This window comes from Juglans regia, unplaced genomic scaffold (assembly GCF_001411555.2).
Source record: "Juglans regia cultivar Chandler unplaced genomic scaffold, Walnut 2.0 Scaffold_674, whole genome shotgun sequence".
Taxonomy (NCBI): Eukaryota; Viridiplantae; Streptophyta; class Magnoliopsida; order Fagales; family Juglandaceae; genus Juglans; species Juglans regia.
The window spans coordinates 214,409-238,740 of record NW_023361600.1 but is presented as its reverse complement, the minus strand read 5'-3'; the positions used below and the strand labels follow the sequence as shown (position 1 = coordinate 238,740).

Here is a 24,332-nt window from a genome sequence, read left to right as displayed (position 1 = left end):
GTGCTTCAATGAGTGATGCGTCGAGGCAGGAGAGGAGAAATCTTCATGAAGCTCCCGTATTTTTTCACTACTCAAGCTTGAGTTTCACAACCCTTCCATCTGCTAATACAAAATCAATAAACAAAAGCTGCAAGATTTCATTTAAAGTTGTTGGACCCAAACCTGCCACAATCAGTTTTTTCATTGCTCAAGCTTGAGATTTCATGTAAGAAATTCAATACTGACTGAACATTATCATGTAAAATGAAACTACAAGTTAATCAGCCAATTGCAAACAAATTTATTGACCCATCACGCAAGTCTCCATAGCCCACGACCAGAACAAATCCACCATCAGAAGCCCTACAAGGCAGCACTGTGAGAAACCAAAACCAAGCAATGCCCTCCACACTGTGAGCCTCTCCTCCATAGATGAGCAACCGACGGCAAACTACAGCAACATAATACCGTAAGACATGTTCCACCGTGTTCTCTATTTCGGGAAGTAAAAAACAGAGCAAATTCTCTTGGCCCTTAGCCTAGCTTCACCTTGCACAAAAACTTCCGACCACCTTGTGGGTCAGTGTCTCAACAGACCAAGCCACTGAATACAACTCGACAAACAACCTTGACTGCCCAGCCCCATTACGTTGCCACCCTGCACCATGACCCATGCTACCCAGCCAACACCCGTGGCCAAACACCATAGAAACTGCCACAACCCTGCACTCTGAACCACCTTGGAAACAAGCGATGGAAAGGCTCTGTCTTGCTACCCCTAAAACAGAGCAATCCTACGCATAACCCAACCACCGCTACTCCCTTAAACTGCCACACGTAGAGGCCAGCAACCATGGATGAAGAACACTGACCAGTCCCGCTAACGCTTTACCCAAGTCCTTGTTATACAACCACTCAACCTCGTGTACGTACAACTCGGCAATAAGAGGAAGAGGAACCAGCCATTGTGACCGTCACTCCCATGTTTCAAGATATGAATGCAAAACGTGGGTCGCAGAGGAATGAGGAATGTGAAAATGGGGTGCAAAAATTAGTTTAGGGTTCATGAATGGAACCTAACCAGTTCTTCTAATCAGATTTGGGAATGAACACAGTGAACGAACCTCTGTTGTCTTCTTTGTCTTGTTTTTCTTCTTTTGTTTGTTTTTTTTTTTCCTTAAAAAAACAAAACAAAACTAACATGATGGATCATATAGGGGTGTGTGCAATTTCGTGCGCAAACTCTCCTATATGTAGCAAAACTGTATTTTAGAATACTTAATAATTTTATTTTCCAAAATTTGTCCTATCTATGCCATGTTATTAAAAATTGGTTCTTATAGAAAATAATTTTACTAGTATTGCAGTTTATGATAAGATGATAAGACCATGTTATGCATACTTTGGGATTATGTAACAATATTCTTTTAACCTACTTATTTCAAGAGTATGAAGAAATATATATATTTTGCTTCAATTTTTCGTTTTTGTTATATTTTTATTTTATGCTATATTATAAGAGTTATAATGTTGTGGAAAAGCAATATCAATATTGAGTCAAAATCTTCCAATCGGCGATTCCGATGATGTCCTAAAAACAGCCTTTATGGAAATACTGCCATGTAGACCTCTTAGGGAACTTATCTTGAACCGCAAAACATAGGATGCCCAAACCCTTTCTCTTCCAACCCCACTAACGCCCAGGCCATTTCTCTTCCCTCACCGACGCCTAAACCATTTCCCAAGATCAGCAAACACGACGTGATACTTAAGAAGTTTATCAAAATTTGGACAGCCATGTCCTATAATAGTGCAAATACATGTTCACATTTTCAACAATTAGCAAACACCACGTGATATTTGACAGATTGGGAAGCCATATTTGTGGACAACCATATTTTGAGGTGCGATATTGGAACAACAAGTGAAGAAGGGGAAAAAAAAGAAAATGAAAATAGACAATCAAATTGAGAAGAATGAGAAAAGTGAGGTGCGAAAAACTAAGCAATGGCTGATTAACGTGCAACGACAACACAAGCGGCTGGTGGGCAAGATGAACTAGCAAGAAGACAACTAGATGTTTCAAGAATGACCGAATGGGGCTTGTAGGTCTTTTTATTCTGGTAAGGATTCCATGTGATCATCCTCGTCACTTTAAATTGTATACTACTCCTATTTCTATTGGGGGGCGTTAAACCCCTTTTGGCAAACAGTCTGTTCCGAAGTGAAAATTCAATAGGAAAGAACAGACAAAGTTTAATTAGAATTAGTGCTCAACTATAACAGTTCATGTATTGAAATTAGGCTAAGTAATAATTGCGTTAGGATTAGGATCTTAGGGAAAAACTTGTTTGCCCTCTTTGGCCAATTGAAATCCAAGAATATTGCCCAATGCAAGAACAAATTAATTTGGGATATATTCATCCAACAACCTTATTAATAATTAAGTCGTGCATTCAAATTAGCCAGGGAGTCTTTTCTCTTGATCAACGCAGCTAGCATATACATTTAGAAACCACAACGACCTTCTGATCATCTTAATCATGTCATGTTTCATAGAATTGCGTAGAGACTTAAGACTTTTATGCATATATAATATATATGAGACTCTCATCTACAAACAATTGATTTACCGATGCTTATGCAATAGTTCAGGCCTCCAAGCAACTGATTTACATTATATACAGATTTTGAGATCTATTTTTGTACGAAGAACGCCAGTACTACTAGAGTTTAATTCATATAGTTTGCACTTATTAGACTAGTTTTATGGGTATTGAGAAAATTTTAATGTATTTTTTTAAATATTATGTATGTATATTTGATTTTTAATTATTGTGTAAAATAAAATAGTTATCGTTCGAATGAGAAAAAAATGTTCGAACAAGATGAGTAAAACCATTCAAACATTGATATAGAATATTCGAATGTAATCAGAATTAAACATTCAAACAGTATGTGAAACTGTTCGAACGAATCATTGGACGTGAACTAAACGTTCAAATGTCTACTAATATGAAATTGTTCGATCCTATCATCGGTAGTTCGAATGTCTTACTGTTCTACCATCAAATTATTTGTTCGAACGTTTCCTCATGTCTATTTGGTCGAACAGACTGGTATCGATCGACCACTCATGAAGGACACATTCGAACATACAATACGTTCGAACAATAATTTTGTAACCTTCGAATGTGATTTTGAGACGAAATTCAAGCTTCCCAAAAGAAATATACCGTTCGAATGTGATAGAACATTTTTGCTCCCTTTTGTCCCAAAAGATATTTTTTGGGACGAAATTGATATTTTCGTCCCATAATACCTTTTGGGACACTGTTATTAGAACAACCTTGGGATTTTTTTTTTTCATCCCAAGATGTATTTTGGGACAAAATCTCAATTTTTTGGGACGAATATTGTCTCCCCAAAAAACCAGTTATGTTGTAGTGTGTTATTAGAAGCTAAGGACTAAGGAGATTTCTTCTAATTCTGATGCACTGTAGAGATCTTTTGGAAGAAATCCTGAGAGAAAGTTAAAGCCTGGTTTAAAAGCCTCTAGTTCGGAACATTCATCTAATCCCTTGGAAATTTCTCCATTACAATTATTGGAAGAAAAATCAAGGAGTCGGACAAAGGGGGAGTCGATGCAAAGAGAGGAAGGGAAAGTATTGTGGCCGACATTGAGCCTAGTCAAATTACAAGCTTGTTGGAGGAGCCAAGACTGGATTTAACTCATTGAAGTCATTGCTAGAAATGTCAACTATTTGAATCGAGGAAGGCAACCCATTTGATGCAAACATGAGTGATATATCTCCATTTAGTTGGTTATAGCTCAAATTAAGGAACTGAAGTTGATTTAAGGATGAAAAGACCCCAGTTGGGAGGGGACCTGAAAATGAATAGTGAGAGAGGTTGAGATGAGAGAGACGTGTGAGGTTTCCAAGAAGGGGAGGTAGACTCCCTCTAAGACCTTTAAAAGGTAACCAAATATGGCTGAATTGAGTGGAATGATCACAAGAAATACCTTCCCTATGACAACAATCAAGGGAAGATAAATTTAAAGATGGAGTTGCTGTATCGAAGGGTAAGGACAAGAGACAATCGCGGTCTATCTGGCTGCATGCATGATTAGCATAGCATATGCGAAACAAGTTGAATAGGAGATCACAAGCAGCCACAAATTAATTTGTTCTCGTTTGATTTGTCACAACGAGAAAAAAGGCCTGTTCTTAATAGCCTTTTCTTCAACCAAATTTAGGATTTATATAAAGAACAAAGTCCATGGAAGAAGTGTAGAAAAATGAATCCAATTAATTTTGGTTCATAATCAAAGAACCATGCACACACTTGTCCAAATTCCTGTAAACAAGCCAATTAAGCATCACAGTCGCTAGAAACCATGTTGTTAATGTAAAATGAGCGTGTTGGCATATTCATGTGACAACTTGTGCTAAATTGTGTTGTAACTTATTTAGTGTTAAATGGCTGAAGAGAACTGATAAAATGACAAGGGATTGAAATCAACTCAACATGGCTCGAGCTAAGCTCCATACAGAATGTTCGCTTGACCTGCACTCGATCTGTTGCTTGAGCGAAGCTCATACATAGAGTTTGCTTGACACTCACTCAACATGGTGCTCGAGCGAGCAACGCTCATACAGAATGCTCGCTCGATTTGAGCTCGATACGTTGCTCTAGCGAAGCTCATACAGAAAGTTCATTCGACACTCGCTCGACATGGTACTCGAGTGAGCTCATACAAAAAATTTTCTCAACACTCACTCAATATGAAGCTCGAGCTAAAGTTTATACATAGAGTTCGCTCGACACCTGATTATTTTTAGGAAAAATTTTCTCAACACTTACTAAGGAGACGTTTGGATTCGTAAGTCATCTCAGTTCATTTCAGCTCATCTCAACTCATCTCACTACTATTTATTACTATTCAGCAACTTTAACTCACAAATCTCACTACTATTCACAACTCATCTTATTACTATTCACAATCCATCTCAACTCATCTCAGCTCATCTCAAATTATCTTCAAATCCAAACGTCTCCTAAAACTTATTTTTAGGAAGAATATTTTGGTGGGACCAATATCTACTCATGTCTTGATAATTGAAATTGAAATTGGGTTTTTCACTCATTAGGGCTAGGGCCGACAAGGAAAGCCTGAGCCCAAAAGAAGGGATCGGCCCAACCTTCACCAACTCCATAGGATAAAAACCATAAAGCCTAAATCCATACGTTTTGCCATAGACACAATATATGTAGTTGTACGTATTGTTTGGAGTAGCCAACAATCCATGTATAGATTGAACATGTCCGATATCCTGAACAGAGCATTGATTATGTAAAATTCATATTTTTGTAAAATTTGAAAGAAATAGCTCAATATAACCTATCCAATGAATTATGTGTTTTAAAACTAATATCCAGTTTGTTACAATACTATATCTACATCTATAGAACATTATTTACATTTGTATAAATATTTAATTCATTTCTTTCTATTTTTTACTCTTTATTCATTTCTTTATCTACTGTCTACTTTTTATTTTATTTGAAATGAATAAAATATATTAAAAAGTATAATATTGAAATGATATAAATAAAAAATAGATAAGCTGATATATAATATATTATAAAAGTCAGTATGTAAAATAGAAAAAAAGAATTTTGATATTGTATTTTAAAGGATAGGATGAAAAATCCATTGGAAGTGCTCTGTATCAATTTGCAAATCTAACTCGTATAAGATCTTGATGGGTTTCACACAAAGTCTTTCCCAGCGCCAAAAATCGTTGCAAATAAACCATAATATCTCTGGATTTTATCTTTGTCAACGATTTTTGCTGCGCCGAATGTTCGTCGCAATTGTTTACTCAATTATAATTTAAACCAGTGAACTGCAAAAATTGTTGCAAATATTTACTTTTTCTGACAATTTACTTTTGCCGCAAATTCGAAATAAAACTTCGTAGATATCCATTCGGTTTGCCTATTAAATCCCTGGGAAAATTTTTTGCAGTGAATTATAGTCGTGACAAATATTTAATAAATCGTCGCTAATGAGGAGATCTATTCCAACAGTCTAATTAAATCGCTGGGAAATATTTTGCGCCAAATTATAGTCATTGCAAATAGTATAAAAATCGTTGGAAAAGTATTTCCAACGATATTTGATCACTGCAAATAAGTTTAATATACGAAAAAAATATTTACGGTGAATTTTACTCATTGGAAAAAGTATTTCACAAAATAATAATAAAAAATTCCACAAAAATCCTGATGAACTTATTTAACTGTAAGATATAATTAATATATGTTTAAAATTATGCGCCATAGTATCTGTACATAAATTTCTTTTACATCCAAGGTTATATTATTAGAATATGAATGAATGCATGCATACAGCCATATCCATGTAATTCATCAAAATCTACAATATTCCCCTATAGATATCACATATAGGGTGGTGATTCTCCTTGTAGCAAGATTTATGGTATGGTTTATTCCCAGATATAGAGAACTGTAAGTGGGCAAAAAGAATAGATACGGAAAATTGAATGTCACAAGTAGAAATTTAAATTCAAAAGAAAACAAAACTAGAGATCCCTACAGCTATAACAAATAGAAATTTAAAGGCCAAGGTTCAGGCACAAGCAGTAACTTCTGGCCAAGGTTCGGCAATACTATTGAAGAAGCCAACTAGTCCAGTACTAGGCCTATAAGAAGAGCAAATGCCCACTTGAGTAAAACATACTGAAGTGAAAAAAAATATTTGCAAAATTGTGCAACCGCCGCGTAATCGCTTTGAAAAAAGTGAATAAAACATGAGACATAAAAAAAATTAATTTTTTAATAGTGAACCCCACTCTTTTTCAAATCGATTACGCGGCGTTTATGCACTTTATAGTTGTATGTAAAATTACTCGAAACAATAACCTCCTTAGGTTGCAGCTCTTATGAATAATAACATAGCCCTAGTTGCATATCCCAGGAGAAGGCATCTTTTAAAAAACTGATTAAAAACAAAAAAGAGGACACCTCACAATAGACTGCAAAAGTTTTAAATTTTCCAACTGAATCACAAATTTGTGAAGGCAGGGGTAAATGGTAAACATCACTAGCTGAGCAGTCATTAGATTCTCACATTTCCATGGTTACCTTTACTTGTTGCAACTAAAGGGAGTTCTGCAACTTCTCGACCAAAAACTCGAAGAATTTCAGCCGATACGATGAATGAGCTGTAGTGTCAGCAAAAAAGACCGTTATCATATGTTCAAGAGAGACAACATATAAGGTTAATTAGACCTTAGAGAAGACTAGCTCTTACTTGACCATCCAGTACATTCCCCCAAATTCTTGGCCCCTTATGTTCCTTCTGAGAGAGAGAGAGAGAGAGGCGTTTAAGTGGATATGGAAAAGAATGGAAAAAGGCAACTAAACATGGGTTCTAACAGCACAGTATCAATAATGAAAAGATCTTAGTTGCTCATCCATAAACCATAGCTGGAATAATGTCCTGTACGTCCACTAATTGAATCTTTTATAGGGGCAAGGCAATCCTGAAATATAAAGGCAATCATCTCAAACTAAATTTAGCACAACTTTCCACTCATTTTCAAGCATATGAAGATCTTCACTTGTCACCCCCATGTGCAAGCATTACAGATGTGATTTCTAAAAGCTTAAAGCAATTATGAAGGCTAAAGGTAAGAAAAGAATCAGTATATATCCAAGCGTGAGATGGAATGACTTCACCATAATATCCAAGAATCAGTATATATCCAAGAATTAGAATCAGTAGTAAATCACTCAATTTTAGTAGCTGAGCAACATCACACTTGATATGGGAAATGCATAATGAAGTCCAATTTGAGAGAATACTATTAAGCAGATTTAAGTGGCTTCTAACTCTTTAAGACCATAAAAGCTTTTGATCAAAGACAATTTCTGTATCAGTAAGTCTACTTCTACAAGAAACACACAATGGGGCCATAGAATCTGAAACAACAAACAAAAAGTTCATATGCTTAAGTATATTTGTGCTGAACAGAGGAAGATAAAAAAAATCAATTGCTACTTGTCGTTACCAAATTCTTCCTTCAATTTCTTTATGAGATTGTGAGATCGTGGTTTCTATGAAGGTTTTTCTACCTCTTGACATGGCCTAAAATAAGGGAATGGGGGAGAGGATGAGAGCTGGTTTCTGTTTGAGGTTTTTTTTTTTTTTGAGAGAAAAGTTACTTCATATTAATATCTCAAAATAGATGATTGTGAATACATTGAGGATAATCCTCTACATGCATTAAGTCCTCAGATAAGTTTAGAGAGCTTTTAGCCAGGCAATGCGCCACTGTATTGGCTTGTCTAGGTACATGACAAACAGACCAAGAAAGGTAAGTGCCAAGTAATTTCTTGATGTCTTGATAAATCAGCCCCACCGTACTCCAGTCTTCAGTTGAACCATTTATGCCATTTACTACTTGCTTTGAATCCCCTTTGAAAATGACATTGTTGAGTCCAATCTCAATGCCAAATTTCACTGCTCGCAAGGCAGCAAGTGCTTCTCCCTGAAGTGGATCAGGAAAGGAAGGACAGGGGCTCCTGAGAGTTGCTGTCACAAGGCCAAATCTCTGATTGACACCCCGATACCCACCCTGCAGTTAACCTTGTCAATGGCTGCATCCCAATTTAATTTGTAATACTTGGCTGGAGGTTTACACCACTTGGCTAGAGGTTGATTCTGAGAAGTTATCTTTTGCTGGTTCCTTTCTAGCTCATCCAACTCTGTAATGCTAGTGGAGACAAGATTTAAGACCTGTTGAAGTAAAACGAATTTGGATTCAAAAATAAACTTGTTCCTTCTGTACCAAATTTTCTTAGCTGTAAGAGCTAACTTAGTGTGTTCCTCTAGTGAAAGAGTGGATAGAAGCTCTGTAAGCAATTCATAAAAAGGTGCCTCCTCAGTCCTACTTTTCTGTAACCTTCTTGAGCTATTGCTCCATACATCCTGGGCTGCTTTGCACGTCCATAGTACATGGGACACGGTTTCTGGATGAGATAAGCATATAGGACACATGGGTGAATCAATGATCTTCCTTTTGTGCAAGTTTACTCTAGTGGAAAGGATTTCCCTAGCTGATCTCCAGATGAACATTTTGACTTTGTTAGGCACTTTAAGCTTCCATAACAGTTTCCATAGGACCTCATGTTTAGTAGGGTCTGATGCTTGCCCCTTATTGAGATCATTCACAGAGACTTGGAGATGGTTTGTTGTTTGAGGTTGAGTTAAAGAGATGAGAGAAAGGCAAACTAAGGGGCTAGAACTTAAGAGGAATCAGATCAGCAAAAGTTGCTGAATTTTCTGCACTAGCTTGTATAGCCAATAAGTTAGTTGTATGCCTATTTCAAAATGCAGGGGATGTGCTCAGCAGAGGAGTGTGGTGACTGGTGATTATTGTGGTATTCGAAGAAAAGGAAGGAGTTGGGACAGAAAATGAAATGGGAGGTGGTATAAATACAAGAAAGAGTGTGGGATGGACGGTGGAGATTTACATATATAAAGTAGCCAACTTTAGAAACGAGAACTTTTGAGACCCACATAAAACAAAGAAAAACAAAACAAAAAAATGACCCACATGGCGAATCATCCAAAAGCATTTATCATCTTAATAAAATGCAGTTTGTTCAATCAAAAAAGGAATGGAATGGAAAGTCTTCCTTTTAAGTTTTCCCTAAACATGGGTGCATAGGGGTAACTTCTTTATATATATATATATATATATATATATATATATATATATAGGTAATCAGTTTTAATTTACATTTGACACATTTCAGCCAAAGATGCCCTCATGTACATAAGCATGTTATCATTCCAAATACAAAGTTCAAGCTAGCACGGCTACCACGTCATCGATAACAAATATACATTTGCAGGGATGATGCTAAGGAAGGAAAAAGAAAGACGTAACAGGAGAGTAAGTGAGGCCTAGAAAGAAGGGCAGGAAAAGTGCCAAAATATAGAGTACCAATGTAACGCCCTGGTCCCGCACGCGTCGGAGAGTTACTTCCTAGCACTTAAACTCACATTCCAACAATATAAAAATAGACTCCAAATTCCCAATATCATTTAGAAAATTCGATTCAATCTAATTTCCTCAATATAACCAATTTTCCAAAATGCTTAGTCATTACAACACAATAAAATTTCTTAATAAAATACGGCAATACTCATAAAAAACTTCCTATGCTAGAACCACTACACTTAAAACATCTCACCCAATGCCTCATAATCTTGATCCTCAGCTGAACCATCATAATACCTGAAAAATATTGTGAAGATAAGGGGTGAGTTATCAAAAATCCAGTAAGCAGAGAGCATATACTAGCATGTAAACATGAGCATTTATAACATTTGATAAGCCGAACAAAGCATTTACTTTCAGAATGAAGAAACAAAACTTGTACAAAAACATTAGAGCGAAATTTTCAGAAAAATAAACTTATCCCAAAAAGAGAATCCGTTGGCATTTCTAAACTGAAACATTATAATCATATCATCGTTTAATATCACATCGGGATAATAACATGTTTAACCCCCGTGGTAAGGTTATAAACCACCATTATACACGTGGCTGTGCCATATTCCATGTTTCACCCTCGTGGTAGGGTTATAAACCACCATTATACCCGTGGTTGGGCCATTTTCCATGTTTCACCCCCGTGGTAGGGTTATAAATCACCATTATACCCGTGGCTGGGCCTTAACAGAAACAGAACAGATTTCATCGAAAATCCGATTACAATCATATACAGAATCAAAACTTCATGCCAAGGTTCTCAGATGACACATCATTTCAAAACAAAATACTGAAAAGCTTCAGATCATTTCACATGTTCGAGATAAATATAAACAAAATATTCTCATTTGTTCATAACAAAACTTCTAGATTTTCATATTTGCTCTTTTACATAGTTCAGAAATAAAGTGCACAAAACTAGCTCATGTCTACACCAGTCATGACAGAAAAATACTTTCTCTTATATAGAATTTATGCATATGGAGAATAAACATCTGAGGTTGTTTACAGATTATCTCTTTCAAAAAGAAAATAAACACATTTATTCTCAAAGTCAACCTCATTTTATTTATTTTATACAAAACTAGCATATGAACCCCGCTTATCTGGACTTATTAGCTTTTCAGAATTTTCCTAAAAAATGTCGAGTCGACTATAAATCGTCACCTATTAAAATAATCACACAATTTCCGTAAGTTTTCAATCAATCACGGATTTCCATATTTAAGCCTAAGCTTCTAAAACAATCTATCTTAATTTCTCAAAACTTAAAACCCTCATAATCCTAAAATATATCATCACTTCCTAAAAAAAATCACCAATATCCACCATGACCAACGTCAAACTCAAAACACCAATATTTAAATCCGAAACAGCCAACAAATTTCATAGCATAAACTAATAACACAAACAACTCCATCATCCAATCCAACCGACCCCCTACTCCTCGGACTCAGTCCGGCACAACCAACCAATTCATAGTAAATATGAGTTTGTGCGAAAATACATTTAAATCTCAAAAGTTCTTCGAGAAAAATACTTACAATGCTATAATATAATTTTTGAAAGATCACGGAAGTGCTAGAAACGGCAACGCAGCAACAAAACAATGCGAAATGCACTGTGGCCGTGGGTCTCAGAAACCGACTTTTGAACGGGTGTAAAGGAAAACTCGAGATTGATAGGGTAGGGCTAGGGATGTCGGTGAAGCTAGTGGTGGTGGTGGTTGGTCGTGGGTGGCGGCGTGGGCGGCGGTTGAAGGCCAAAAAGCACGAATCGAAGATGGAGATAGATGGGTTTCACAGGTGACAGATCAGAGCCAAGGATGGGTGCATTAGGTTGCTAGGAGGTCGATGATGAAGTGGTGAAGAGATGGTGGCCGATGGTGGCGCGACGGCGGCGCACGAGCACAAGGAACGCCGCGGCATAGTGTTGCGCGTGGGGGCAAACGGCGACGCGAGAGGGGTTGAGATTGGAGGGAGATGGTCGCCGGAGGGTGGGGAAGGCTGTGGGCTGGGCGGTGTAGCCGGACGGAGGTGCATGGCGGCGGGCTGGGGGAGAGAAGGATCGGACGGAGTGAGAGAGAGGGGCTGGGTCGCGGGCGGGAGGAGCAGTTCCGGAAAAGGAAAGAAGGAAAGAAAAAAAAAGAAGAAAAAAAAAAAGAAAAGAGAAAAAGAAAGTGGAAAAGAAAAATGAAGGGAAATAAATGAGGTCTAAAACTCACAACTTAGGTCACAAAATTCTAACGAAAAATTATTTCAACACAACAGTTTTAAATAAAATAAATTTAAACATAGTGACTAAGTAAAATAAAATAATTAAATCTAACAATACAATAATTTTAAAACCCACAAACTAATTTAAATTAAGAGAAATTTAAATGCATAACAATTATTAATATCAAGGAAATATGTCAAATTTAATTTTCACAAATTAATAAAAATCATAAAAATAAACCCACTAAAATCTAAAAATTTAAAACAAGAGAATCAATTTTTAAATTAATAACAAATAATCATTCAATTAAAAAAAAATAAACTGAAAAACAAATACGGGGTGTTACATCCTCTCCCCCTTAAAAAAATTTCGTCCTCGAAATTTGAAAGGTTAAACATGATGCTAAAGCAGGATAGAAGATACAACCCAAAACATGCTAAACCTTCCATAGGAAATTCCATCATACTCGTACTAGTCCCCCATTGGCACAACACGTCCAGTATTCCTAGGGTGGCTATGATATCCAAAATCTCATTTTCCACAAGAGCCTTAATACAAAATCCAATGAATCCCCAAGATTAATAGCTCTATTAGATAATCTATATTAACCCCAATTGACTCCTATGGTATAACTTCCAAATCTTCATTGTATTCTACCTTTGGTAACCTAATGGTCACTTCCAAAGTTAATCATCAATAACATAATTGGTACAACTGAGCGGTTAGTCTCCAACTACAAGTATCGTCTCAAAAATTCAAGTCACGACTAATTTCTCAAAATCAACACAAAATTTGAATTCCTAATTACAACCAAAATATCACGCTTCTACTGCGAACTCTGATAATTCGCCACATGCATAAAATTTATGTCCTCATAAAGCAACAGCATCGAGGAAAAAAAATGCTTGATCTCCCAAAACCATGAATTATTACACTTTTTCCCTCAAAATCACTAAGAATGCCTTCTTGAATCTACACCAACTATCATCCTTAAATCTGATATGGATCTAATCCCAAAACCTGCTACTAAAACCTTGAACTAATAACAATTATTATCCAAACTGGACCAATACCTTCAATCCTCAAAGAAATAATCCCCTTGAAAATTCATATATCAATAACTCAACTTCGATCAACCCCATAATAATGGTCACATCCAAAATAAATCAAGCTAGCACACCAAGCCTGCAGAATTAAAAACTTAAATCTTATTTCAATTCAGTCCTTCAAATTTGTAATTTTAAAACCTTAAATTATACCAGAATCATTTTCCGAAATCTGTAAGATCGATGAACTTATATCCAATTATAAAACAATCGACTCCCGAAGCTTTCAAAATCTAAAATATTAAATGATAACAATTTCCTAAAGTCTGCAAAACCTTAAACTTTTGGTGAAATTTCCATAAATCTATCCTTAAAGTTTGTTGAACTTACAATCTTCTATTCTAAAGCCTCGTGTCATACATCCATGAAATCGAAAACCTCAAATATCTTACTCCCTGAATAGATCACCCAGACCATGTCGTTCTTTTCAAACCTTGATATTATAAAAGCACACCAAGTCGATAAAAGTTTAAGCCTACTCTGCTAAATATTTATACCTAACAATAGCATTCTCAGTCGTACCATCTTCCTGCCATAACTTAATCTTTAACCCACTTTTTAGCTTCGAACGAAATGAACAAAATAAAGTAACTTAATAAATAAAATAACATAATTCCAATTCAAATAAAAAAAATCAAACAAAACCAAATAAATTCAAGTTAAATAAAAATAATAATTTCCAATTAAACCTTTAAACTTTTCTGATACTGCACATATGGTTTTACCCATTCTTAATCATATATTTAACCAACTCATATAGTTCTTCCTACCATCTAATATTGTAAACCCGACATTGCTCTAAACTCCTGTACATTTTTAGAATCTAAACCACAAAAATCTAAACCTTAAATCTTATAAAGATGATTTCCAAGTCATATCCTACATCCTACAGAATAAGCTTACCGGATCTAAATCCTGATATGCTATAAAAATCATTTCTTAGAATTTACAAAATCTAAATCCTCAAATCCCATCAAAATCAATCATAAGGTTGTTTTTTTTTTTTTTAGAATCTCCAACATAAATATCCACATGATCATCCTTAAATTCCTCAAGTTCCTACACTGAAATCTTTACATCCTATGAACCCACAGAAATTTAAACCTCCAAGGTTTATAGTATGCAGAATTCAAACTTGGCTCTGATACCAACTGTAACGCCCCTGTCCCGCACGGGTCGGAGAGTTACTTCCTAGCACTTAAACTCACATTCCAACAATATAAAAATAGACTCCAAATTCCCAATATCATTTAGAAAATTCGATTCAATCTAATTTCCTCAATATAACCAATTTTCCAAAATGTTAAGTCATTACAACACAATAAAATTTCTTAATAAAATACGACAATACTCATAAAAAACTTCCTATGCTTGAACCACTACACTTAAGACATCTCACCCAATGCCTCATAATCTTAATCCTCAGCTGAACCATCATAATATCTGAAAAATATTGTGGAGATAAGGGGTGAGTTATCAACAACTCAGTAAGCAGAGAGCATATACTAGCATGTAAACATGAGCATTTATAACATTTGATAAGCCGAACAAAGCATTTACTTTCAGAATGCAGAAACAAAACTTGTACAAAAACATTAGAGCGAAATTTTCAGAAAAATAAACTTATTCCAAAAAGTGAATCCGTTGGCATTTCTAAACTGAAACATTATAATCATATCATCGTTTAATATCACATTGGGACAATACCATGTTTAACCCCAGTTGTAACGCCCGTCCTTGTAGTGGGACTTTTTCTAAAATATTTTTATAAAAAGGACGACGGGAATTACCGTCCTGTTTAAAACTTTTCACTTGCATCCCCAGGGTGCGAGACTCTACGTTTATAAATAAAATGTGCTTTGATCATAAAAGAGGGTTACAGCTGAAAACATAAATCTTATAATAAAATGGCCTCGTACGTTTAAAACTCGTGCCTAGACTTCCATGCTCTTCCCCATGGGCCGTGTCCATCCTGATCGTGCAGTTCCTGTGAGGGGGAGGGACATGCATAAAAACTAAAATGAGTCGAAGACTCATAAGCATTACTTCATACGGTTAAAATATAACAACATAGGTTTTCATTCATGCATTCATCATTCGTACATACTATTACGTGCGTGCCTACGTGTCTTGTGTGCGTTCGTTTGAAAACGTCACTGGACGGGGCTTTTCTTTCGAAAGGCTTTCCTCTATTTAAAACGTGTCCCCTGTCAGTACCTTCATTTCGTCAAGAGTCGCTTTACGGGGTTTTACTTTAAAAAGGCTTTTTCGTCGTAAAACGTTTCCCCCGTCAGTGCCTTCATTTCTTAAAGAGCCCGTGCTCTTGTGCATACATGTGCGTTCGTGCGTTCGTGCATGCGTGTGTACATCCATTCTTTCTTATCGCTTTCATAGGCCAGTACACACAATTACGCCCCGTGTGTTTGGGGTTAGCGGTCTTCCTTTGGACCCGGATTCCGCCCGTGGCCACGGGTTGGGAACCCCTTTTTCATAGGGGGCAGCACTGGGTGCACTTCCAGCGCTACTTACCCGGTATTGCAATCTGCCCATTCATCGATACCCTTTCATTCATGTCATGTGGCCGTTACGTGTCTTCATACATTCATGCTTTCATTTCTTTCTTTCTTTCATTCGTTCATGTCAGCTCGAAGGAGCTGAAGCTTTCATTCAGTTCTTTCTTTCATTTTACAGTCCTTTCTTTTCATGAGAAAACATTTCTTTTTGTGAGAAGGTATCGTTTGGGGAGTAAGCCCGAAAATGGTCTTTCCGTTTTCTTTTTCAATTTCATTTCAACTCTATCTTCCCTTTAACAAAGAACATACATGGGCTTAAGCGTCAGCTTCCGTGGCATCCTATAAGCGTCACCTTGAACGTCGTCAATCATGGCATCCGCGAGCATCACCTCGTGGTGCACATGAGAGCGTCGGTTCGTAGGATTCACGAAAGCATCTGCTTTCATGCATCTTCATCAGTTTATGGACTTTTCTTAGAAAATACATACAATAGATACAGCGTATAGTCATCCATTCACATGTATACAATTAATACTTTGGGTGCGTAAAAAGGGGCTGCCAAGGAGGGGCCGTACATACTTATACTTTTGAACATTTAGCATTTTCTTTCTTAAAACATCTTTAGTCTTTTCGTGAGCATTTTAAAGGAAAAGCGTTTCTTGTATCTTTGATAACTCTAGAAGAGTATGAACGTAACACTTACCTGGACTCCATGCTACTTGCATGTCATTCAGTCCATTCACGTGCTTGTCAGATGGCAACCTACATGCATACACATAACCTTAGCATCATTCTATATCTAATGCATAAGTAACTTAAACTATAAATAGAACTACACTATACTTAGAACACTCTCCTTCTATCCCGTGCACTTACGTGCCCTTCACTATATTAAACCCTTCGAGGACCACTTACGGTCACCACAACTTCCAACTCAAAGTCTTTTCTCGAGTGCTCATCTACTAAAGTGGACCCCTTATTCACCTTAGGATTAAGACACTAGGACATTCGTCTTACTCTTCTTACAACCACATTCGACGCATGATTCCGACCGATGGAATCACACATCTCAATCCTAACGATGCATCCGTCACTATCTTCATGCATCTTGGCCCACACTAAATCCTCATTCCTATCCATAAAGACACATGGCTCTAAGCCAACTCTGAGGCTTAAGCACCGTGCAACTATGCTCATGACAGATTACCCATTACATATAGTGAATCCGTCCGGCACGTGTCTCTCACCATGTTACACAGGTACCTTACCCCTTTATCACCTAAGATCAACATATATCACACGTTGATCACCTGCTCGTAGGGACAAGGGCCATACTCCGATACCAATCTTCCCTTAACCCGGCTAGCATGACTCTTCACACTACCCGTCCCTCTTGATAGTTCATCCCAACACTTAACACGACAAGACTCCATCCATAACTATGTTTCATGTCACGTTATATAGCCCGAGATTGCTCCAGTGCTACACTGTGACCTTGTCGTGTTACCTAGCATTCTACTTCATCACTCCTGACTCATCACGAGTACGGTTCCTCACGTACTCCCTTCACATCGTGACATCTCGTCACGTTCCCATTTCGCCATTTCTACACTTCAACACTTCACCCATCATAAGCATGACTTCCAATAACCACGTCACTTCGTGACGTTGCCCAGTCATGCTTCCGCTGCGTACTCTTACACTTATTCCACTACTTCACCCATCACAAGCACGACTGTCAGTGGTCATGTCACTTCGTGACATTCCTCAGCCATGCTTCCGCTGCGCACTCTTATACTTGCTCTGATACTTTCACGCATACTTTTAGCTATAAGTCCATTGCAGTGACACTTGTCATCTCAGACTACAAGCTACGCCATAACTACTTCGGGACACTGTTCCACAGTTCCCGACACTATCCATCACATTCCACGCCCATAAATCACATAACCATCATTATCTCTACGACACGTCACACGTAGTGTCGCTGCTACGTGGAGTACACTCCACGTATACTCCCTTCATACACACCACATCACCATTATGGCATACCTACCATATGGTACATCACTCCATCACAGGGAGTACGTTCCACTCGTACTCCCTTTACATACGCTCCATCACCACTATGGCCTACACGCCATATGGTGCATCCCCAATCATATGGAGTGCATTCCACATGCACTCCATCCATACACACCATATCACCACTATGGCATACCCGCCATATGGTACATCATTATATCACATGGAGTACACTCCTCGTATACTCCCTTTATACACACTATGACACATCACCACTATGGCATACACGCCATATGGTGTATCTCACCATCTCATGGAGTACATCCCATTTGTACTCCCCACATATACAACACGCCACATCACCACTATGGTATACACGCCATATGGTGCATCGCAGAATCTCATGGAGTACATTCCACATGCACTCTCCACATACATACCACATCACCAATATGGCATACACGCCATATGGTGCATCGTCCACCACATAAAGTACATTCTACATGTACTCCTCTTACACGCACTACGCCACTGAGTACACTCCACTTGTACTCATCTCGTTCCACGATACGCCAAGAGGGTATATTTTACATATACTCTCCTTGTCTCACATTACGCCACACATAAAGTACACACAACGTGTACTATTCCTATCCCATATGCCACATCACCATTATGGCATATCCGCCACATGGTGCATTACTCTACCACATAGAGTACACTCCACGTGTACTCCTCACATATACTATACCCCACACAAAGTACACCCATCGTACTCCCTTCATACACTTCACTGCATGTCACCATTATGGCGTACCCGCCATATGGTGCATCTCACCATCACATGGAGTACATTCCATTTGTACTCCCTACATACATAACACGCCACATGCACACAGAGTACAGAGTACACTCAGTGTGCATCGTATCTATTCTACATATACCGTGCCACCATTACAGCACATATTTCCCAATCACACTACATGGCACAGTCCACAACACTTCCCATCTACACCCAACACATCACAGTACCCTACACGGCACAATGCACCTCCATACAACACATATAAGCCCAACACTTCACTACACAAAATGCCCAACACTTCATCACAATGCCACAACTCCACAAATACTAACAGCACAGTCCACAACCTAGTCAACCAATCAATATCTAACATAATTACGAGGGATAGAGAGTTATACCATTGACGGGATAACCCGTTCGTTGCTTGCTGATTGTCATAGCCGATGATGTCGGAGGAGTCGTACGTGGCGGCTAACTCACGTACGGTGACTGTTTAGGTGTTTGGATAGCTAGGTGTGGTCTTGGAAAGGCTCGTGATGGCCTTGTGATGATGGCGAGGGGCATAACACGGCAGATCTAGCCATGTACAGTGGCGGTCAATCACACGTAGTGACTGTCCATCACGTGCAGTGATTACCCATCACATAAAGTGATGGTTTAGACCTAGGGCTTGGCTAAAGGAGGTGTGGTGAATCTCGTGGTGGCGTCAAGGTGGCGCCACGGTGGCAGATCTGGCCATTCCATGGAGGAGAAGCCGTGGGAGAGTGAGAGAGAGTGTGCTCTCGTGGGTGGCAGATTGGGGCCAATGGAGGTCGGGTTGGCTTGGTGGCGGCCTGAGGAGGCTGATGGTGGTGGTTACCAGCTGTGGGTGGCGGTGCACGGCGTGCAATCCGTGCGTGCGTGAGAGGGGAACCCGTGAGGTAGAGGAGGGGGTTTCTGGCCATGGGTCACGTGGAGGAGCTCGGGGAAAGGGAGAGGAGGTCCATGGCGTCGCATGGTGGTCGTGGGTGGCCGCGTTGTTAGGGACCCCGGTCTAGTCCCTAAACACTTGCCTTGCTAAGCCAATAGTAACCTTGAGGTGACCGAGTCCAAGTCCTTCTCTTGCTTGGTCCACGTCCAATGTAGGTCAAGATGACCAATGTGTCAATATGAAAATATGTATTTCGGCTAGAAATGATAAATGATATTAGGGTTGGATGATGTAAGTGTAGGGTAGGGTGATGGGTGATGCACGGCTATGAGGTATAGTAGGGTTTCCCGAAATGGTAAGGGATAATGGTGGCTAGGGTTTATCCAAGTGGGTACGGATGTGTGCGGCTAGGGCTACCCAAAAGGGTACGGAAATGGGCAGCTAGGTTTGGCCAAATTAGGAAGGTAGTTGGCGGCTAGGGTTAGCTCACTATGGAATGTATGTGTGGCGGCTAGGGTTTGTCTCAAAGTGGTAAGTGAGGTGGCGGCTAGGGTTCCCAAGTAGGGTATGGTAGATGGTAGCTAGGGTTGCCGAAATAGGGTAGTATGGGAATTAGGAAAGTTTCCTAATTATGAGGGATGCAAAAGGAATGTTGGGTGGCGGCTAGGCAAGTCCCAATAAGGCAATAGTTGGCCGAATGGGATTTGACCTACCAAGTGATGCAATTCGGCTATGACAACCAAAAAGGGTTAGGGCAACTTATGGAAAGTTGACTAACACTTGTTATAGTCGAAATGTGGATTCACATGGATTGAGAGACCAAAAATAATGAAGAACTTCAAGAACAAATGTGGAACTCCAAGAACAATTTATAGAATACTATTGCTCTTAAATAAACTAAAATAACACAAAGAACACATGAACAATCAAGCCTTGATTCACGTATTGCACAAGGAATGATTAAACTACATAAAATGATAAATCAATTTGGGATTCACGGATTGCACCCAAATTGCCCAAGTGCTCTTGCACCGAAGATGATCTCTCAAACAATGTTCTCTCTCTAAGAGTTTTGCCAAAAGATGGGAATGTAATGACTAGTGGTCCTATTTATAGGTTACAACTTGGAAACCCTAAAATGGTCCCTTCAAAGTAAATAACAAATAATCAAAGGACTAAATAAGTAAAACAAATAAAAGGGAGCCATGAACTAAACCATGGTGTGACATGCACGGACCCAAGGTGGGTCAAGTGGTTGCATGTTGGTTGGTTCGGCATGGCCCATGTGGTTGGCTTGGGCGTTGGCTGCATGGCACGGGCTGGAGCCGTGCGCTGGATGGCACGCCTGGATGGCATGCCACTGGCCTGCTCCGCATGGCACGGGCTGGAGCCGTGCGCTGGATGGCACGCCATGGGACGTGCCACTAGCCTCGCTGGTGCGCTGCAGGATGGGCGTGGGCGTGCTGGCATGGGCGTGCTAGCGTGCGGCAGGAGGAACCAAGGCTATGCGGGTGCGCGGCATGGTCAGCCTGGTCGTGCGCGCGCGCGGGCGGACTGGCTGGTCTGTGTGGCGCATGGGTGCGCGCAGGGCCCTGCGGCCCACTGGTGTGCGCATGGGCCTGCGCACTGCGAAGTGCCTGGGCGTGCGGCCCGCTGGGGCGCCTGGTGCTGCGCGCATGTGCGCGCGGGCCTGTGCTGCGCGCCTGTGCGCGCTGGCCTGTGCTGCGCGTCTGCACGCGCTGACTTGTGCTGCGCGCGCTGCCGTGTGCTTGCTAGCCTCGCTAGCCCGCATGCTGTGAAGGCATGGCTGTGGGCTAGCCAAGGTGCTAGTACCCTCCATGGCTAGGGCTTGTGCTGCCCCCCTTGAGGCAACTAGACGTGGGGGCCTTACACGCGTATGGCGGCGCACGGTGGGAAATGGGTTAGAGACCCATTTCGGGTACTTGACGTGGAAGGAGGGGGAGGACTGCATCATAGGAGCTGGCTTCGGTGGAGGATGATGGCCGGTGGGAGAGGAGCTCGTCGAGGGAGTGGTGGCGTTGGAGGGCGGCGCACGGCGGCGCTACACGCACTAAGCCCATTTGGGCTTCACACTTCGAAGGGAGAGGAAGAGGGAGCGTGAGGTGGAGGGGTTGGCATGGTTGAGCTCGCCGGCGTGAGAAGCAGCTGGTGGTGTCGGCGGTGTGGCCTGGCGACGCATGGCGATGCCGAGCTGTGCGTTGGAAGGCTTCGGCGTGGAGGAGATGCGTACCTCGTACGCCGAATGAGAGAGGGAGGAGAGAGAGAGTTACGGGGAAATGGGAGGGAAAGAGAGGGGTCTGGGTATTTAACCCAGTCCTTTCGTCTGGGGGTCTACACGACGATCTAACGACGAATAATTAAAACACTGATTTGAAGATGCGTAAAACATTAATTTAATTAAAAGCACTTAGAGGAATTAAGGTAGGTATTATTTTAAACTAACTTTAGTTTATAAAATAATATTCTTCGTCATTAATAGAATGATGAAGTCTCACTTAACATATTTAAAAGGGTTAAACCATTTATTTAATAAAAGTTCTCAACATAATTTAAATCTCATAATATCTTAAATAATTGAAATCATTTTAATAATAATATTAAAACACTGGGCGTGCCCTTGAAGTCACACGATATCTTTCGAGATACGCTATCATGGTTCGACACGCATAACGTGACTCACAGTCGGTAGTGAGAAAGGCAGATGATCACATAATCTCTGCCTTCGGGATTTGCTTACGTCATCAAGACGAAACATACGTCAGAAAGAGAGAAGCGTACGTAAGAAGAAGGAGCTGGGTATTACACCAGTGGTAGGGTTATAAACCACCATTATATCCATGGCTGGGCCATATTCCATGTTTCACCCCTGTGGTAGGGTTATAAACCACCATTATACCCGTGGCTGGGCCATTTTTCATGTTTCACCCCCGTGGTAGGGTTATAAACCACCATTATGCCCGTGGCTGGGCCTTAACAGAAACAGAACAGATTTCATCGAAAATCAGATTATAATCATATACAGAATCAGAACTTCATGCCAAGGTTCTCGGATGTCACATCATTTCAAAACAAAATACTGAAAAGTTTCAGATCATTTCACATGTTCGAGATAAACATAAACAAAATATTCTCATTTGTTCATAACAAAACTTCTAGATTTTCATATTCGCTCTTTTACATAGTTCAGAAATAAAATGCACAAAACTAGCTCATGTCTACACCAGTCATGATAGAAAAACACTTTCTCTTATATAGAATTTATGCATATGTAGAATAAACATCTGAGGTTGTTTTCAGATTATCTCTTTCAAAAAGAAAATAAACACATTTATTCTCAAAGTCAACCTCCTTTTATTTATTTTATGCAAAACTAGTATATGAACCCCGCTTACCTGGACTTCTTAGCTTTTCAAAATTTTCCTAAAAAATGTCGAGTCGACTATAAATCGTCACCTATTAAAATAATCACATAATTTCCGTAAGTTTTCAATCAATCACGGATTTCCATATTTAAGCCTAAGCTTCTAAAACAATCTATCTTAATTTCTCAAAACTTAAAACCCTTATAATTCTAAAATATATCACCACTTCCTAAAAAAAATACTAATATCCACCATGACCAACGTCAAACTCAAAACACCAATATTTAAATCCGAAACAGCCAATAAATTTCATGGCATAACCTAATCACACAAACAACTCCATCATCCAATCCAACCGACCCCCTGACTCCTCGGACTCAGTCCGGCACAACCAATCAATTCACAGTAAATATGAGTTTGTGCGAAAATACATTTAAATCTCAAAAGTTCTTCGAGAAAAATACTTACAATGCTAAAATATAATTTTTGAAAGATCACGGAAGTGCTAGAAACGGCAATGCAGCAACAAAACAGTGCGAAATGCATTGTGGCCGTGGGTCTTAGAAACCCACTTTTGAACGGGTGTGAACGAAGACCCGAGATTGATAGGGTAGGGCCTAGGGATGTCGGTGAATCTAGTGGTGGTGGTGGTTTGTCGTGGGTGGCGGCGTGGGCGGCGGTTGAAGGCCAAAAAGCACGAATCTGAGATGGAGATAGATGGGTTTCACCGGTGACAGATCGGAGCCAAGGATGGGTGCATTAGGTTGCTAGGAGGTCGATGATGAAGTGGTGAAGAAATGGTGGCCGATGGTGGCGCGACGGCGGCGCACGAGCACAAGGAACACCGCGGCATAGTGTTGCGCGTGGGGGCAAACGGCAACGCGAGAGGGGCTGAGATTGGAGGGAGATGGTCGCCGGAGGGTGGGGAAGGCTGTGGGCTTGGCGGTGTTGCCAGAAAGAGGCACATGGTGGCGGGCTGCGGGAGAGAAGGATCGGACGGAGTGAGAGAGAGGGGCTGGGTCGCGCGCGGGAGGAGCAGTTCCGGAAAAGGAAAGAAGGAAAGAAAAAAAAAAAGAAAGAAGAAAAAAAAAAGAAAAGAGAAAAAGAAAGTGGAAAAGAAAAATGAAGGAAAATAAATGAGGTCTAAAACTCACAACTTAGGTCACAAAATTCTAACCAACACAACTGTTTTAAATAAAATAAATTTAAACACAGTGACTAAGTAAAATAAAATAATTAAATCCAAAAATACAATAATTTTAAAACCCACAAACTAATTTAAATTAAGAGAAATTTAAAT

The 24,332-nt window shown here is 39.6% G+C and overlaps 1 pseudogene; it reads right to left on the bottom strand.

The window, feature by feature from the left end:
* The window catches only part of LOC108982402, a 48,122-nt pseudogene extending 43,404 nt beyond the window's left edge, over positions 1-4,718 (bottom strand).
* Between the last annotated feature and the right edge of the window lie 19,614 nt (positions 4,719-24,332).